The 18,916-nt window shown below is 38.7% G+C and overlaps 1 protein-coding gene across 8 annotated transcripts in view; it reads right to left on the reverse strand.

Moving 5' to 3' along the window:
- Positions 1–18,916, reverse strand: part of Rph (Rabphilin) — a 695,894-nt gene that overhangs the window by 179,316 nt on the left and 497,662 nt on the right. The window lies entirely within an intron of this gene.

Genomic DNA, 18,916 nt, shown 5'->3' on the forward strand with positions numbered 1-18,916 from the left:
TGCTGTTGAAAATTACCGGCCAATCAGCATAACAGGAATCATTATCAAGGTCTTAGAGAAAATAGTCAAGAGGAAAATACAAGATTGGATAGAAGAAAATGGGATAATGTATCGGGGACAGCATGGTTTTGTGAAGGGTAGGTCATGCCTCAGTAACTTGCTCACGTATTATAACACAGTGACGGCTGAACTGGATAAGGGTAATGGGTTTACAGTGATTCTGCTGGACCTTGCTAAGGCCTTTGACAGGATACCACATGGAATTCTAATCAGTAAATTGCAGCATATGGGAATGGACATAGGGTTGGTGAGATGGATAGGAGGGTGGTTGACGGAGAGATATCAGAGAGTGGTTTACTCAGGAGTAGAGTCCACTAGACGGCCTGTGACTAGTGGTGTACCACAAGGATCTGTTCTTGGACCACTGCTGTTTAATTTGTTCATAAATGATATAGGAAAGGATCTGAGAGGAACAGTTCATTTGTTTGCGGATGATGCGAAGTTGGGTAGGGCAATAGTGAATGCAGATGACGTCAAAATTTTGCAGGATGATTTGGATAGATTGGAGGTCTGGGCTAGGGAGAATGGATGTCAATTTAATGTGGCAAAATGTAAGGTTATGCATTTTGGGGTGAAAAGATGGGAGGCAGTTTACTGCATTGGTGGAACCGTGCTCCAGGAAATTGATGAGGCACGAGATTTAGGAGTGTTGGTGGATAAGGAATTGAAATTTAGGGGACACATTGCAAAAGTGGCCAAATCAGCTCATCAAATCACTTGGTTGCTGAAGAATACGTTGACAAGCAGAGACAAGCAGGTTATTGTTCCTCTGTATCGAGCCTTGATAAGACCTCATCTCGACTACTGTGCTCAGATTTGGTCACCTAGGTTTCTTCTTGATGGGGAGGAGGTGGAGAGGATCCAGAGGCGAGTGACCAAGATGATAGCAGGTCTGTGGAATGAACCGTATGAGAACAGGTTGAGGATTTGTGGGTTGCAAAAATTGGTTGATAGGCGGAGGAGGGGAGATATGATTGAGACATTCAAATTACTGAAGGGTTTCTATAAAATTAATTCAGAAGATATTTTTGAGAACAGGGCTGGTTGTGGGAGGACTAGGGGACATCCATGGAAACTGGGCAAAAGTGTGGTTAGTAAAGGTGTTAGAGCTGGGTTCTTTACTTTTAGAGTAGTGAATGAGTGGAATGCGCTCCCTGAGTCTGTGGTGGATGCTGTGACAGTGAATGAGTTTAAGGCGAGGTATGATAGATACTGTATGAATGTCGAATAGTTGTGATGAAAATGATTTGGGGCCTCCCTCGATGAGTCTAATGACTCCCTGGAGTTGCCCGTAATAATAATAATAATAATAATAATAATAATATCTCCCCTCTTGCTACTGATTATTATAAGTGTATATAATGAGGGAGCATAGTTTCTCAGAAAGTTCTATATTGTATCACTTAATGCATAACATATTCCCTTATCAGTATATTATACTTGACAAGAAATTATATTCTTGTTTTACCAAAGCGTAAGCAAATAAAGTTTGTACATGAAGTATCTTCACAAATAGTGTACTTGTGTATAGAGGTATATATATGTATAATGCTATGCATTAGGGGAAGGGTAACTACCCAGACCAGTTTTGACCTTTATTGAGGTCTCATCAGAGTGGGAGTCAGACCCAGACAGACAATGAATTCACATCATTTGTCTCAGTGTCACAAAAGGGCCACTATCCAAAGTAGATCCAACCTTTATCGAGATGAAGAGGTACAGGGGTGTTCATCATAGGCCTAGAGTAGTATAGAGATGCAAGAGAACTTGACAGTATTAGGAGAAAGAAGACAGGTGGATAATAGGAGAAATGGAAAAAGATATCAGCTTCTTTATATCATCATAGTAGCCAAAGGCTATTTTTTTATTTTTACCAGTCTCATGCAGCTGAACAACCAAAAGGAACTGAAACTAAAATGCAAGTGGTTCACCATTTCTTAACTGCCTTGAGTTGGCCTTCTCTGCCTGGAATGGCTCTACAGTCATTCCTGCAGTTGATCATAAAACCATAGTTAACTAAGAGGATAGAACAATGTGAAAATCCTATTTTAATAAGAACAGACAAAACTTTATCATCCTTAGCGGATATGGTGTAAAGTGGGTGGCCTACAATAAAGGTAGGTAGTCAATCTATCCAAAAATTTGGTATCTTCTATTATAATAATAATCATATACTGAAAAAAAAAAATCAGCATAAAACATCTTTAGAAACTTGTGTATTATTCTCATCCTCTTTACTATTTTAGTCACTCACCTCTGAATTCATTACAGCACTTCCACATTCCCAAGAAATCCAGATAACAAAGTCTCTGCACAAAAGTCCCGATGTGGACTACTGTGATAACTACTATGACTTCACAGCTTCTTCAACATCAAAGTGATCCCTTGAGCTATTTTGCCTAATTTAACAATATGTCCTCTGAATTTCAATTCTCTGACTAACATTAGCCCCAAATCCCTAGTCAAATCAGTTTCTTTCAATGGATGTAATATACAACTTGTAATCGATTTAGTGCCAAGTGCAAAATCTTATACTTTTAACACTGAACTGGCAACAATTATCCTTTGGTTACACATAAATCAGGAGCCTCTGAAATTCAGTCATATCAGCAATACTGGGTTGGAAATACCTGGATTAAAATCCTATTGTATAGGCATCTCCATTGAGTCCAAAGACTATAAGTGGTATAAGTTCTCATCACTTGCCTTAGTATCCCATAATGCAAAACACATATCCTTGCAGACATGTATAATGCTATGCATTAAGGGAAGGGTCACTGCCCAGACTGGTTTCAACCTTTATTGAGGTCTCATCAGTGGGAGCCAGACCCAGAGGTGGTGATACTAAGGTGGAAGTAATGGAGAAGTCATATTTCCATATGCCAATTGCCAAAAGGTGTCACACCTTATTATTAAAATTCTCTGGATTAGAGATGAGTTGATGGAAGATTTTTCACTTGGCTATGCTACCAATTATATATTTGATTTAATCCTTTATCCAAGTGTAAGCAAACAAAGTTTGCACCTGAAGTATTTTCAGGACTGGGGCAACTCGTGGCAAAGATGGTATAAGTTCTCCTCACTTGCCTTAGTATTCCATAATGCAAAGCACAAGACAGCTGGCATATGGAAATGTGACTTTTCCATCACTTCCACCTTAGTATCACCACCTCTGGGTCTGGCTCCCACTGGTGAGACCTCAATAAAGATCGAAACCAGTCTGGGCAGTGACCCTTCTCTTAATGCATGGCATTATACATGTCTGCAAGGATATGTGCTTTGCATTATGGGATACTAAGGCAAGTGATGAGAACTTATATCACCATTGCCACGAGTTGCCCTAGTCCTGAAAATACTTCAGGTGCAAACTTTGTTTGCTTACACTTGGATAAAGGATTAAACCAATTATATAATTGGTAGCATAGCCAAGTGAAAAAACTTCCAGCAAAGTTATTCTTCCTCTTATTTACCATGTAACAAAATAACTCTTAGGGATTTCCTTTGGCCTGCTTGGCTAGATTCTTCTCATAATCTGATTTTACCTCCCTTACCATGTTGGTCACCTTTCTCCTTATGTACATTATGTATCTAGGACATGGAGATCTTTCATGAGGACCAAATGAAGTGAGTCAGCCAATTTCACCCCAAATAAAGGCAAACTTGACCAGAAGTACAACCAAAGAGGTGTACATAACCTCTTTTTCTGCTATCCACTAAACTCTGTGATTTATATTCCTTTAACCTCTCACCATAGCCAACATTCCAGAGTCCTGATATTGTCACTTGTCTCTGGACTTTCTTCAATATTAGTTAACAGCTTTAAGGTGGTTGATTGAATTCAGCCATAATTACAAACAACAACTACCAGCCTATTTAGATCATTTCTACAAGAACGTCTACAGTTTAGTATCATCAAAGCTGAATATTCTCTCTCAAATTATTCACAGTATCATTACTGTACAAATTGACAGCGGCAAGTCCAAGTACATGATCCTGTGCTTAGACAAAAAAACATCTGACCCTGTTCACAGCCTCCCAGAACTTTCAGGGATGACCTCTCGTCCAGCCAACATTCCCCCCCCCTCCATCATTCTATGAAAAACTGTGGTAATAATTCTTTACCAAATATATCTCAATTATATCCCTCCTCCTGTCCACTAGACTCTACAAATTAAAATTACTTATTTTCTTTACACTCAACATTCCAGAGATTAGACACTACAATAGTCAATTATATCTGGACCCTTTCCAATATCTTGTCATCCTTTTGAATGAAAACTGGAGGACCAAATCTGCACACATAATCCATATGCAGCAAGATCAAAGCATTATACAATGGAACCATAATTTCTTTACTTCTACACCAGTATCCTGCCCATCATTGCCAGAATCTTGTGCTGCCCTCACAATTTAGCAAGGTGTCCCCCCTAAATTTTAGGTCCATATTTTCTTTGCTTTCTCTAAGACATCTCCGCCACTGCATACTCTACAGCCATCTTTGTTAACTGAATTTTAAAACCTTACACTTTGTAACATTGGACTGGTAGTCCAACTAACTTGCCAGTCAATTCATGTTCTCTTGTGAAGCCATATTATTATTATTATCAGCATCATCATCACACCCCCTCCATGGAATCAGCAGACTCATCATGAGAGGTTCATTCAACTGACAACATATTTACCATCTTAATTCTTAACAATCCTCACTTCCTGCATTCACAACATGTTCTGGTAATATGTTCCATTCAGCAACAATTCTCCATGTAAAAAATTTACTACTTACATCCTTCTCACCACTAAACTCTTACCCAACTTTCACGAATGACCTTTATTTCTTTCCCACTTTCTGCATTTTTATAATCCCCTCTGTATTAATTCACCTCACTAACTAAACATCTCTACCACATAACCTCTTTTACTGCTATCCACTAAACTCTGTAATTTATATTCCTTTAATCTCTCACCATAGCCAACATTCCAGAGTCCTGATATTGTCACTTGTCTCTGGACTTTCTTCAATATTTCCACATCACGTGTGCAGTTTGTCAATGTGAGCTGTTAAAAAAAGATAAGTATTCATAGTAAGGAAGGTATTTGTTATGTTTATTTCATTATCAATACTGGTTTTTAAATTTACACCATACAAATAGACAGTTTTTGTATGATTGGCATGGTGATTGTCAGGACACTATTGTCTCTGTATTGTATCCAATTGTACTGATCATATTTAACACGGCAGGCAGTTTCAACAATTCTCCCAGCCTGTCAGTATTTAAAGACTACATTATTCATAGCATAGTTGATGAATTTTTAGCTTGTTACAGAAGCAACATGTATACATCCCATTTACATCATCATTCCTCACCTGATACATTTAAAAATGTATCAGGTGAGGAATGAGAATGTAAATGTGTGCATGAAACATAGACATTGGGAAGAGCTGGGAGAAGTGTCTTTTGATCTAAGGATTTAGTAGCACTTTGAAAATTGTTAATACCAATTTGTGGATGTTGAAGGTGAAGAAATGTAAAAGATGTACATATAGATTTGACCTTGAGCAGTGTGGCAGAAGGAGATGGTTTGTCTGATGGCCATGATTGTGTTTATGAAAGTCAGTTGAAAGCAGAATGTGTGGAGAAAGAGAGAGAGAGAGAGAGAGAGGCAGAACTGCTGAGAAAGTAGATGGAAGAAATGAAGACTGAGTTGAAGAGTGTGAATGAAAAGATTAGTAGCCTTGAGTGGTTGAATAGTTGGAGAAAAATGAGAGTAGGTGTGAGAGGAATTAGAGAGAGAGGGAAAATGGGAGAGAGAGGAACAGAGAAGTAATTGGAGAAAGTTGAGACAGTGTGGAAGCAAGGGGATATAGAGGTGAGAGAAAGAGGGAGAGTCGAAGAGAAGGGGGAGAGAGAGAGAGAGAGCATGGAAGCAGAAAGATTTATGGATGCTAGTCAGAGAAGGATAAATGAAACTGTTTTGAGTATCAAGTATGGAGAGCCAATGATTCAGGATGTGCAGAGTACATTGCCTGGTGGAACATTAGCGAGTATGGCAATGTCTCTATAATTTCAGCTCTCTTCATTGGCATTGCCATACTCTCTAATGTTCCACTAGGCAAGCACTCCTAAGGTAATGTACTCTTATGGCAACAGTAGAAAAGATAATTATGGTTGGTACAAATGATCAGAGAGATAGTGTGAATCATGTAGCATGAGATTTGAGACTGTTTGGACCTGCTATTTTCTACACTGTTAGGAACAGTGCAGCAAAAATATGTCAGAGGTAAGACAGTGAGCATGTTGCCTCAGTATGATAATGTGGAGCAGAGGAGAAGAACAGTGATAATGAATGAGATGATAGTGAGAATGTGTAGGAAGAGAGGTGTGGAATATGTCGATGCATGGAGTATATTGAAGATAGATGGATTACATTTAAATGCAGAAGGACACATGCATTTTGGAGAGATTGCTGTTTTCTGGGAAGGGGGCATATCAGGGCAGGGAAACTAGAATTGCAAGGTAGGAACGTAGCAGGTATGGCCTTGTGGGGATAGTAGATTGAGAAATCAGGAGATATATTCTATATTGCAGAGATAGATAGGGTATGATGGGAGTAATAATGGCTATAAAAATAATATTGATTGACAAGTTTTTCTGTATACCAATGCTAGAAGCATCATGAATAAATGGAATGAGTTTCTGGAATTGATTGACTCAGTCTCTCTAAAGATTGGTGGTATCAGTGAAACATTGTTAAGGATATTTTAACAGAGACAGAAATTGAAGGGTATACCATGTTTCGACAGAATATGAAAGATATGGTGACGTGTTACCCATGATAACAGAAAACCGTGCCCTCTCAGGGTGAAGAATCACACTAGAAATGACGCTAATGGCTTTGAGAGTATATGGTGTGAGACAGACATTAATAAGACAAGATATTTAGTGGAATGCTGTTATACACCAGTGAATATAGATGGTAACGAGCAGGAAATGTGTGGACAAATTAGTTCACAAGTGCAAAGTGAGAGATCATTGAAGGACAGGGCATTCAACTATAGCAATATAAACTGGACAGAGGAGAGACAGTATGTATAAGGAGAGTGAATTTTTGGATTTCTTGAGGGATAAATGTCTAAGGCAGCATGTGGTGGAGGGTACATGAGGGTCAAAAGTTTTGGATTTGGTCAGAGCATCAGAGGATCTGACTGTGACTGAGATGTTATACTTGTCTCTAGATGGTGAAAGTGATCATGTAGTCCGAACTTAGAGGATCCATAAGTATACAGAAGTATCAAGACAAGGAATTTATGTGGAATTATAAGGCAGGCAATTAACATACACTTAGAAACCAGCTTGAAGCAGTACAATGGATGAAAGCATTTGAAGGAAGAGAGGTTAATAGTGCATGGAAGATACTCAAGAAAAACTCTGTGGGATACCTCTTGTGGGATAAAACTGTTGACAGCAATGGTAGATTGTATACCTTGCGTGATGAAGATAAAGTAATTTGGAACCAAACGGATAACAAGAGAAATCAAAGAGGAACTGTAGATGAAAAAGAGATCATGGAAGACATACAAAGAGAGACAGAGGTGGAGAACAGTTGCATGAGGAATATGAGACACATAGGAAAGTGACTAGTATTTTAAGGAGAGAAAAAGTAGAATATGAGAGGAGACTAATGCTGCAATCCAAGAGGTATCCCACAGAGTTTTTTCACTGTGGCAAGTAGGAGGGAAAATGAGTCCATAGTCAGATTACCTTGGGGGGTGGGGGGCTGGAGATTTGACTTGGGTTACAAATGCAGATGACATAGTTATTTAATGATCACTTTATTAGAATGTTCCATAGTGGGACATCAGACTTTATTCCTAGATTGATAAAGAGTTAGATAAAGATGTTAGAAATGAATGAAGAGGATATATTCTGAATACTGAGTATGCTAAATGTTAGTAAAGCATGAAAAATAAATGGAATTTCTCCATGTGTTTTAAGGGAATGCACTGTGATACTCACTGTGTAATTAACTTAGCTGTTTAATGAAAGTCTTGCAACAGAACAGATTCCTGGATAGTAGAAAGAGGATGTGTGGAATGGAGGTATCAGACCAGGGGGGGGGCCTGTTTTTTATTTCTTCTATTTCTTAAGATTTTGTGAGAACATTAGTATATGAGAATACAGAATTCTCATATACGAATTCTGTATATGAGAATTCGTGAGAACTTATATACAGAATTGGGCAGTGAAGGCAATCATATTTATGCAGGCTGGCATGGATTTATTAAAGGACATTCTCGTTTTAATAATCTGGTTACCTTTTACAACAAAGTAACAAAAGCAGTAGAAGAGGGTAAGCATATCTTCTTCTCTCTTCTATCATCTATGTGGATGATGATGAGGCCAAATGAACTCTTTCCACTTCTGTCTGTCCCAGGAGAGTCCGAACAATTCTGTCCAGTTTGGTGTCGCTTGTTGTGATTTGGTTTTCAGGTGCTCTTTTATTTTGTCTATTCATCTAATTCTGGGCCGTCCTTTGGATCTTTTACCTTCCATCGTTGTATTCAGGGCTTTAGATGGTAGTCTGTCTGTTCCCATTCTGGTCACATGGCCAAACTACCATAGTTTTCTTTCTTGGATTTTGACTATTATTGTTATTTCTTGTTTTAGTCGTTTCCTTATGTCTTTGTTTCTTAGTCGATCCAGCAGAGATACTCCAAGTAATCTTCTTAGCCAACCCATTTCAGTAACTAATAATTTTTTCTCTTCAGCCTTTTTGAGATTCCAGCATTCACTTCCATAGAGGAGTATTAGAAGGACCATTGTTTCATAGATTCTTACTTTTGTTACTTGTTTGATGTCTCTTGACTTCGATATTTTATTAAGTCATCCAAAAGTTTGGGATGCTTGACTGATTCATCTGTTTATATTTTTTATAATTTCACCCTTGTACTCAATAACTCCTCCAAGGTAGGTGAAGTTTTCTACCTGTTCTAGATTCTTACTATCAATTTCCATTTTCAGATTGGTGCTTCGTTTTCCTATTTGCATAATTTTTGTTTTGTCTATATTTATGTTTAATCCAGATTTTATACACTTCTCCTTTATTTTATCAGAAATTTGCTGTAGATTTTCTTCTGTGCTTGCAAGTAATACGATGTCGTCTGCAAATTTTAAATTTGGCACATTTTTCCCATATATTTTGATTCTGGTCATCATTGTTTAAAGCCTTATTGGTTGCTTCTTCCAGTGTAAGATTGAACAGGTCTGATGACTGATTGCATCCCTGTTTTACTCCGCTCTCTCTGTGTGGAACCAGTTGGTTAAGGTGTCCTCCATTTGTACTGCACTTTCAGATTTCTCATATAGATTCTTTATTATTCTTATGGTTTTGTTGGGAATTCCAAATTCTTCCATAGTTTTCCATAGTTCTCTTCTACGGATTGAATCAAATGCCTGACGAAAGTCTATGAAATTTATGTAGCAACTTTGGTTGTACTCTAGTGTCTTTTCTATTAGCTATCTTAAGGTGAATAGTTGATCAATTGTGCTTCGCCCTGGTCTGACACCGGCTTGTTCTTCTCCTAGTGCCAGTTCTATATATGGCTTAATTTGTTTTTGGAGTACTTTCATAAAAACCTTACTTGGAATACTGAGGAGGCTAATGCCTCTGTAATTATTGCATTCTGTTTTATCTCCTTTATCATATATAGGAGTTATGACTGATTTGGTCCAATCAGTAGGCACTGCTTTGATTTTGTAGATCCTTTCAAATAATGTTTTTAATGGTTCCAAAAGTTGTTCCTTTCCTGCTTTTAAGAATTCTGCATCTATTTGATCAATGCCAGGTGCTTTCCTAGTTTTGAGTTTTTCTATGCTGTGTGCTATTATTTCTTTGGTAAAGAGATTTGTTTCCTCTTCCATTTCAGTGGCTGGAATCGTAATATCCTGGGAGCTGTTTTTATTATATAAATCTTTGAAGTATTCTTCCCATCTGGCCATCCTTTTTGTTTTACTTTCAATTAGTTGTCCCTCTTTGTTTTTGATAATTATAATTTTTGTTGTCCATGTCTTACTAATTTGGTCTATTTGTTTATATAATCCATGAAGGTTATTTTCTTTTGATAGCTTTTCTGCCATTTTGCATTTTTCTTCTAACCAGTTATTCTTGTCTCTTTTAACTAGTTTTCTAATTTCTCTGGTTAATCTATTATATTCATTTCTGTTATAGTTCTGTTTTAGTTTCATGCTTTTCCTTTGATCGCTTAACGTTTTTACTTCATTCGAAATCCAGTCCTTTTTACTTTCTCTTTCTGTGTAACCTATTGTTTTTTCAGCCAAATTTAATATTATTTCCTTTAATTTGCACCATTGTTCTTTGATGTTTATATTCTGTTTTGGTAGTTCCTTCCTTCAGGTTTTTATCTAGTTCTAGTTGATATATTCTTAGAATATTGTTGTCTTGTAGTTTTTTTTTGCATTCAGTTTCCTTTTGACTCTAAAAGTGCTTCCAGATATTAACTTTATTCTTAGATTTGCTAATACCAGCTTATGGTCTGATCCACAATCTGCAGAGAAGGATCTGCAGTTTAGGATACTTGATTTCCATCTTTGGTTTACAATAATATAGTCTATCATATTCTTGATTTGTCTGTCTGGTGATATCCATTTCCATTTTCTTTGGGGTTTTGGATGTTTAAAGAGAGTGTTGGTTATTGTTAGTCTATTATTTGAGCAGAAGTTTAGCAGTCTTTCGCAGGTAAGCATATAGTGTCTTTTTTTTTGATTTTGCAAAGGCATGTGATAGGGTGTCATATGACAAATTGATTTAAGTTGCAACAAATGGGTTTGGATACCAGTGTAGTGGATTGGATAGGTAACTGGCTTTCTAATAAATATTAGAGAGTTGTGTATGGGAAGCAATAACAAGGAGTAGGAAGGTCACAAGTGGAGTTCTGCAGGTTTTTCACTACTGGGACCACTGCTGTTCAATCTTTAGTCAACGATATTGTCACAGGACTACAGGGAGATATTCAGTTGTTTGCAAATGATGTGAAGCTTGGAAGAGTTATTAGTAATACACTGGTGTCAAAAACCTAAGGACAAAAACTATTTCTGAAGAATACAACTGGAAATTCAGACAAGTCCCACAAAACACTACACATCCACTTCACCAACACCCGTGGCCTAAACTTCAACCTGAATAGTATCCACTACCACCTACAGTCTACTAAACCTCACCTACTCTTCCTGGCAGAAACCCAAATCTCACCTCTCCCCAGCACCACTTATCTCAACCTCCCAAACTACTCACTCTTCAACAACTTTCGCCCCAAGGGTGGTGCTGTGCATACATCCATCCGCTCAGACATACCTTGCCAGAGAGCACCTAACCTAGAATCACCCAACTCTGACTTCTTTGGTTGAAAATATCCCTACCCCACTCAGTTCAATTCATCTGCTGCCCCTATCGCTTCCCTAACGCAACCAACCACCCTGAGCTCTTTAATTTCCTCTCCCTAAAAGTCAACTTTCTCCAATCCCACTTTCCCAACAGTGAAATCATCCTTCTAGGAGATTTTAACGTCCACAACACTAGCTGGCTTTCCTCCTCCAGTTGTACAGATCTTGCAGGCAGAGATGCAGAAACATTTGCCATCACCAACAACCTTACACAACTTGTCCAGATGCCAACCAGAATACCAGATAACCCAAACCACTCCCCAAACACCCCAGATCTCTTCCTCACCAATAACTCCTCCAAATACACAGTGAAAGTAGTGAGCCCCCGGGCAATTCTGACCACAACTTAGTGCTCATCTCCTCCTCCATGCAACGTTTACACAGACACCCCCATACAAGAGTAGTTTGGCACTATAACAGTGCCAAGTGGGACAGCCTCCACAACTTCTATGCCGCATTCACATGGTTGGACTATTGTTTCCGACCTTCCAACCCAAACATATGCACCGAGCTTATTACCAAAGTAATCCTCACCAGCATGAATACGTACATTCCACATAACACTCTGAACTGCCATTCCCTAACAAAACCCTGGTTCTCCAAAAGACATGCCAAGGCTGTAGAGATGAAACACCAGACATGCCACAACTGGCTGAAATCGAGAACCTCATCCTCCCTCAAAGCTTACACCGAAGCCCGTAATTGATGCAAAAAAAAAACAATCGACACTTCCAAAACAGAGTTCGAAAGAGCAAAAAGCAGGAAACTAGCAGCCTGTCCAAACAGCAGCCGAGCCTTTTGCTCTCTTGCCAAAGCAATTGGCCACAACTTCTGTCCAACACTATTCCCATCCCTATCACACCTTGATGGCTCTACTGCCTCATCACCCACAGAAAAAGCCAATCTTCTGGCCTCATACTTTGCTTCAAATGCATGCATAACTGATGATGGTAAATGTCCCCCAACCATTCCAGACACCCAACATACAATGCTCCCTATATCCTTTTGCCAGGATGAAATCAGAAAAATACTGTCCCAGTTAGACACAAAAAAGTCTCCTGGCCCTGATTGCATTCCCCCAATTATTCTGAAAAATTGTGCTCCAGAACTGACCCCTATCCTATGTCACGTATATATACTCTCCTACTCCACTGGAATCTATCCCACAAACTGAAAATTGACCTATATTCAGCCCATTCCCAAGAAGGGTGACAAGTCACTGCCATCCAATTACCGCCCTATCTTGCTTACCTCAGTTCTGTCAAAGGTAATGGAAAAAATCATCAATTCCCGCGTCCTGCACTATCTTGAAGACACTGACCAAATAAATGACTGCCAGTATGGATTCCGCCACTGCCGATCAACAGGAGATCTACTCGCATATGTCACCCATCTCTGGACAAATGCTATGGAGAGGTTTGGTGAATCTCAAGTGGTTGCACTAGATATCTCCAAAGCCTTTGACCGGGTCTGGCACAAAGGCCTACTAGGCAAACTACCATCATTCGGTCTGACCCAGGACTTCTGTAGGTGGACTGCCAGTTTTCTGTTTGGATGCACACTGTGTGTGATGGTGGATGGCTCCCTATCCTCGTGCTACTCAATGCTGTGGTCCCACAAGGTTCTGTCCTCTCACCAACCCTGTTCCTGCTGTACATCAACAACCTACTGCAATTGACCTCCAATCCAATACACACTTTTGCAGATGACAGCACACTACACTCCTCGCTTGCATTTAATAAGCCTTACCCTACACAACTCACCTCATCCTACAGAACATCAACCACCACCACCACCCTCAACTCCGATCTCCAAGCCATCCTACAATGGAGTTCGGATAACTTCATAAATTTCAACGCCAACAAAACCCAGTTCTGTACTATTTCCCATAAAAAAGAACAACTTTTTCCCAGTATCCTTTTCAACGATACCCAAATTTCCAGACAGCCTGAGATCTCACTCCTCAGAATCACCCTCACATCAAACCTCTCCTGGCACAAACATATCTCAAACATTGCATCCTCAGCCTCAAAAAAACTAGGATTTCTCTTCCGCTCAAGACGTTACTTCACCCCCGAACAGCTACTAACATTATACGAGTCACAAATCCACCCAACTATTAAATACTGCTCCCACATATTGGGTTGGGGGCCCCTAAAAGCTCTCTCAAAATGCTCAACTCAATACAGAGGAGGGCAATTAGACTTATCAATGATCCATCCCTTACCAACTCTCTCCCCCCACTTTCACACAGACGTTTGGTCTCTGCAGTAAGTATATTCTACAAATATTTCCACGGGAAATGCTCATCCGAAATAACATCAATAATTCCCCCGCTCAGTACTAAGCTCATTGGAACACGTGCAGCTGCTGCACAACATCCCTTCACAGTACACCTAGAAACAAACAGAACAAATTTCTTTTCCTCTTCCTTCATCCCTGCAACTGCTGCACTGTGGAGCAGTCTCCCACCTGCTGTGTTTCCCAACGAATACAATTTAAAGTCGTTCAAATCAAATGTAAACAAATTCCTCCTTTCCCAACCCACCACCCATGCACAGTACTAATGTACTATAGGTTGACCAATCAACCTCCTGTGTATGGGCCCAACATTAAAAAAAAAAAAAAAAAAATCAGCTTGTTGCAATTTGAATAACTGACTATTTCAAGTAGAAAGTGGGTACACATTCAAATTTTCAAATTGCATGCAAAGGGATCATGTAGGAGCACTCAACAGGATAAAAGGCAAAAGGCTGTGCTAGGCAAATTTTGTTTGAAGGAAGCTATTTTCGTGAAGGAATAAAGTGCAAACTTGGATGTCTTCTAATGTCTCAAATACATCATACAGATGATTTCAAATGGGGGAAGAATCATTGGAAAGCTTGAAGAAGGCCACAGAATTACTGATATTGCCAGAGAGTTTAAAATCTCACATAGCATTGTATCCAGGCTCTGGACAGCTTTTCAAACCAATGGAATGTGTTCCAGACATTTGCTAATAGGTTGCCCTTGCTCTGCCATGGAGCACAAAGACAGATTTTTGGTTATAACAATGAAGCATAATTGACACACCATGGCGGTCAGCAACGCAGGTCAGATGTGAAAGAATTATAGGAAAGCTTGAAGAAGGTCACAGAATTACTGATATTGGCAGATATTTTGGAATCTCACATAGTGTTGTATCCAGGCTTTGAGTAGTATTTCATATCAATGGAATGTGTTCCAGATATTTGATAATAAGTCGTGCTAACTCTATCACAGAGCATGAAGATAGATTTTTGGTTATAACAGCAAAACATGATGCATCATGGCAAGTCAGCTGCAAGTCGGCTTCATTCAAGCACAGGTACACAGATATCTTGACAAACTGTGACAAGACATCTGCGACAAGTAGGCTTATACACCTGAAGCCAGTAATAGTCTGTATCCCTTTATCAATGGCACATTGCAGAGCATGTTTTTAGTGGTGTTGTATCCATAAAAATTGGACAAGACACTAATGTACTCTTTACAGATGAGAGTCATTTTAGTCTCTTTTCCGATTCTTGATGACACTTGATAGTGTTATCTAGAAAGTAGTAGTAGTGACAGTGGCACTGCTTTCTATTGCAAGAATGTTCTTGAAAGGGATATATATGACTGCTGGGGGTCATCATGTGGGGAGGAATAGTGCTTAATGGATGCACCGAGCTACAAGTGCTGAAAAAAGGGACCATGACTGGTGAATGATATTGCAACAAAGTTCTTCAACTTCATGTTCAATTGTTCCATAGTGCTGTAGGTCAAGAATCCATTTTTCTGAATGACAATGCCACATCACATCGTACATGAGCAGTGGAGATACTTCTGGAGGCCGAGAATATTAATTGAATTAAGTGGCCAGCATGTTCCCCAGATCTCAACCCTGTAGAACACCTTTTGGATGCAATAAGGAGATGCATTTGCTGCTCAAAATTCCCCTCCAGAAAACAAACAAGTCTTATCCTTGCTTTAAAGGAGGAGTGGGCCATTTTGTCTCAAGAACTCCTGAATCACTTGGTGCTACGCATGGTATGATGCCGTGAGAGCTGCATCCCAGTTCAGAGTGGATATAAATTTATTGTCAGCATATTAATAAATTATGTCACAAAAAACATGTTATAAATTTATAAACTTACTAACATGTTATAAATTGCACTGCGTTTTTGGCAAAAGTTACAAATTTCCTAAGTATGTAGTTAAGGAATTAATGTATGGTGCTTACAGAAAACTATGCAGAGAGACATTTCAGTATGGGATATGTCCACTCCAAACTGTAATGCAGCTCTCATAACATCGTGCCATACTTAGCATGAAGCCATTCAGGATTTGTTGAGGCAAACTGGCCCACTCCTCGTTTAGAGCAAGGATAAGGCCTTGTTTGTTTTCTGAAGGGGAATTTCAAGCAGCAATACATCTTCCTATTGAATCCCAAACATGCTCTGTGGGGTTGAGATCTGGGGAGCATGCTTGCCACTTGATTCGATTAAGATCCTCAGTCTCCAGAAGTATCTCCACTGCTCGTGTATGATGTGGTGTGCCATTATTATCCATAAAAATGAATTCTTTACCTACAGCACTACAGAAAAATAGAACATGACACTGAAGAACTTTACTGCAATATTGTTCACCAGCTTGGTGCATAATGCCTCCCCAAACCATTACTGCAGCACTGCCATATCTATCCATTTCAAGAATATTCTTACGATGGTAAGCATCACCAATTTCATGCTAGATCAAGTGCCATGTAGAATCGGAGGAAAGACTAAAATGACTCTCATCTGTAAAGAGTACATCAGCCCATTGGTGTCTTGTGCAATTTTTATGGATGCTGTGGACTACAGGCCTTTGGATGTATAGGCCTATTTGTTGCAGATGGTCTTGCCACAGTTTGTCAAGATATCCGCATACCTGTGCTTGAGTGGAGCCGACTTGTAAGCTGGCCTGCCATAGTGCATCGATTACATTTGTAGAGTGAGAGCAACCTCTTAACAAACATCTGGAACACATTCCAGTGGTTTGAAATGCTGCACAGGGTCTGGATACAATACTATGTGAGATTTTAAGCTCTCTGGGAATATCAGTAATTCTGGAGCCTTCTTCAAGCTTTCCAAAGATTCTTTTCCAGGTGAAATCATCTAGACGGTGTCTTTGAGACATTACAAGACATCCAAATTTGAAACTTTATTCCCAAACTTTATTGCTTACAGCAGCCTTTTGCCTTTTATACTGTTGAACCCTACCTTGTGACCTATTTGTACATAAGTTGAAAATATGAAAGTGTACCCACTTTCTACTTATAATCATCAGTTATATGAATTGCCACAAACTGATTTGCCTAAATTTGTGGTTGTAATCTTCAGAAATAGTGTTTATACTTAGGTTTTGAACACCAGTGTAAGCCTCTGTTAGAGGAACAATATAAGCATGTGTGTGAAATGCATTAATAGCAAAAAAAAAGAAAGAAAAGATTTGTGGAAGGAAAAGTGAGACAGGTGAGCCAATATGTTGAGTGTAAGTAAAAAGATTGTGAAGCACATTGACAAAAGTTGAGAAAATGTCAGGACTGTTAATGAAAGTATAAAGTCAAGAAAACAGTGAAGTAATTTTGATAGAAACACAGTGTTTATGTGAAGTCCTTCACAGGACAAAACATGAGCTCATACAATAGCAATGTTTGGCAAATGGTACAGCTGAGAAGGACTGAAGAGAAAGCAATGTATGGTAAAGCAAGAGATGGAGATAAGGAGAAGATACTTTTTCATGGAAATTCTGTGATATAAGGGGGTGATGAAATCATGTTTTACAGGTGCAAAGAACAGTAATATTAGTAAGGTTGTCAAGGATGTAAACAAAGGTAAATTTAGTGAATGAGCTGAATATTTTGGAAGCCCAACAATGATTTTTCATTATTATTATTATTATTATTATTATTATTATTATTATTATTATTATTATTATTATTATAAGAGACCTTCAGGGAGTCAGACAGTAACCAATGAAAGTCACATATGACTCATACTATGTCACACAATTTATTCATGCTATCTGCACTCACAACCTCCAAAGGCAAGCCATTCTAGTCATGCACCACTCTATAAGAGAAAACTCTAGCTCTCACCACTTCTTGACAGCATTCATTCTCAACTTTCATATATGCTCTCTCATCTTTTCCCCATTCTCCATCAAAAAAAAAATCCATCTACTAGTATCCTATACAACTTTCAGAGTTTGTAAGTCTCTATCATATTACCCTCTTTCTCCCGTCTGCTGGTATCTACAGTCCACAAATTCTCAATCTTCCCTCATAATCTACATTCTACAGTCCTATTATCATATCTCCTTTGCACCCTCTCTACTGTATCTGCATCACCTCAGAAACCAGGAGACCAGATCTGTGCAAAATAGTTCATATGAGGTTACATCAAAGCCTTGTAAAAAGGCAAAATAACTTCCTTTTTCTTACATGTCAGTGTTCATTTCAGAATTGCAATTATCCTCAAAGCCGTATTTGCAAGCTTTGTAACACGGTACCTGAACTTTAACTTCCTATCTACTAGAACTCTAGATCCCTAGCTAGGTCAGTTTCTTCTAGCATAATCCTGATAATATAACACACGACTGGATTCTCATTACACCCAAGTGCATAACTTTACATTTGCTAACAATGAACTGTCAGCCATTTTCATATACCCACAATTCCAGCTTATTCAAATCATTCTGCAAGTGCCTGCATGTCAGTTGCATTCCTGATTATCCTGCCTATCTTTACATCATCAGCAAATAGATGTATGTCACATGTTAAATCCTTTCCAGTATCATTAATCTAAAGACTGAATAACAATGGACCAAGGACTGATTCCTGGGTACACTGCTGGTCACCTTAAATCTTATAGACTCACATCCCCCATATGCTGCTTTTTTGATATCTGTCACTCAGCCACCCTCTTATCCAAAGTAGTAACTGATAATCCAATTTCATATCCTTCAACTTATATAACAGCATTCATGGTGAATCCTTTCAAAAGCTTTAGCAAAGTTAAGTATCATGGTATATCCATTTCTCTTGTCTTGATTTAAAAGATAGACAGAAGTATGACAGAAGATATGAAAAGCATTAGTAGAAGAAGTGATAAAGATGATTCAGAGAGTAAAGATTGTGAGTCTGGTTTCTGCCCCCACCCCCAATCCATGCCACTAGCTTCATATCTATTCCCATCTGCTCCAACATTTTAATAGTTTTCCATGCAGTATTCTGTCAAATGCCTTTGCAAAGTCCAGCAATATCATGGTGTAGCCAGTTCCATTATCCATTTCTGCTGTCACTTTATTATAAAATATGAATAAATTACTAAGACAAGATCTATCCTTTACAAAGC

The sequence above is a fragment of the Typopeltis vanoorti genome, chromosome 16 (assembly GCF_054136105.1).
Source record: "Typopeltis vanoorti isolate ZY-2024b chromosome 16, IOZ_Tvanoo_1.0, whole genome shotgun sequence".
NCBI classification, from domain to species: Eukaryota; Metazoa; Arthropoda; class Arachnida; order Uropygi; family Thelyphonidae; genus Typopeltis; species Typopeltis vanoorti.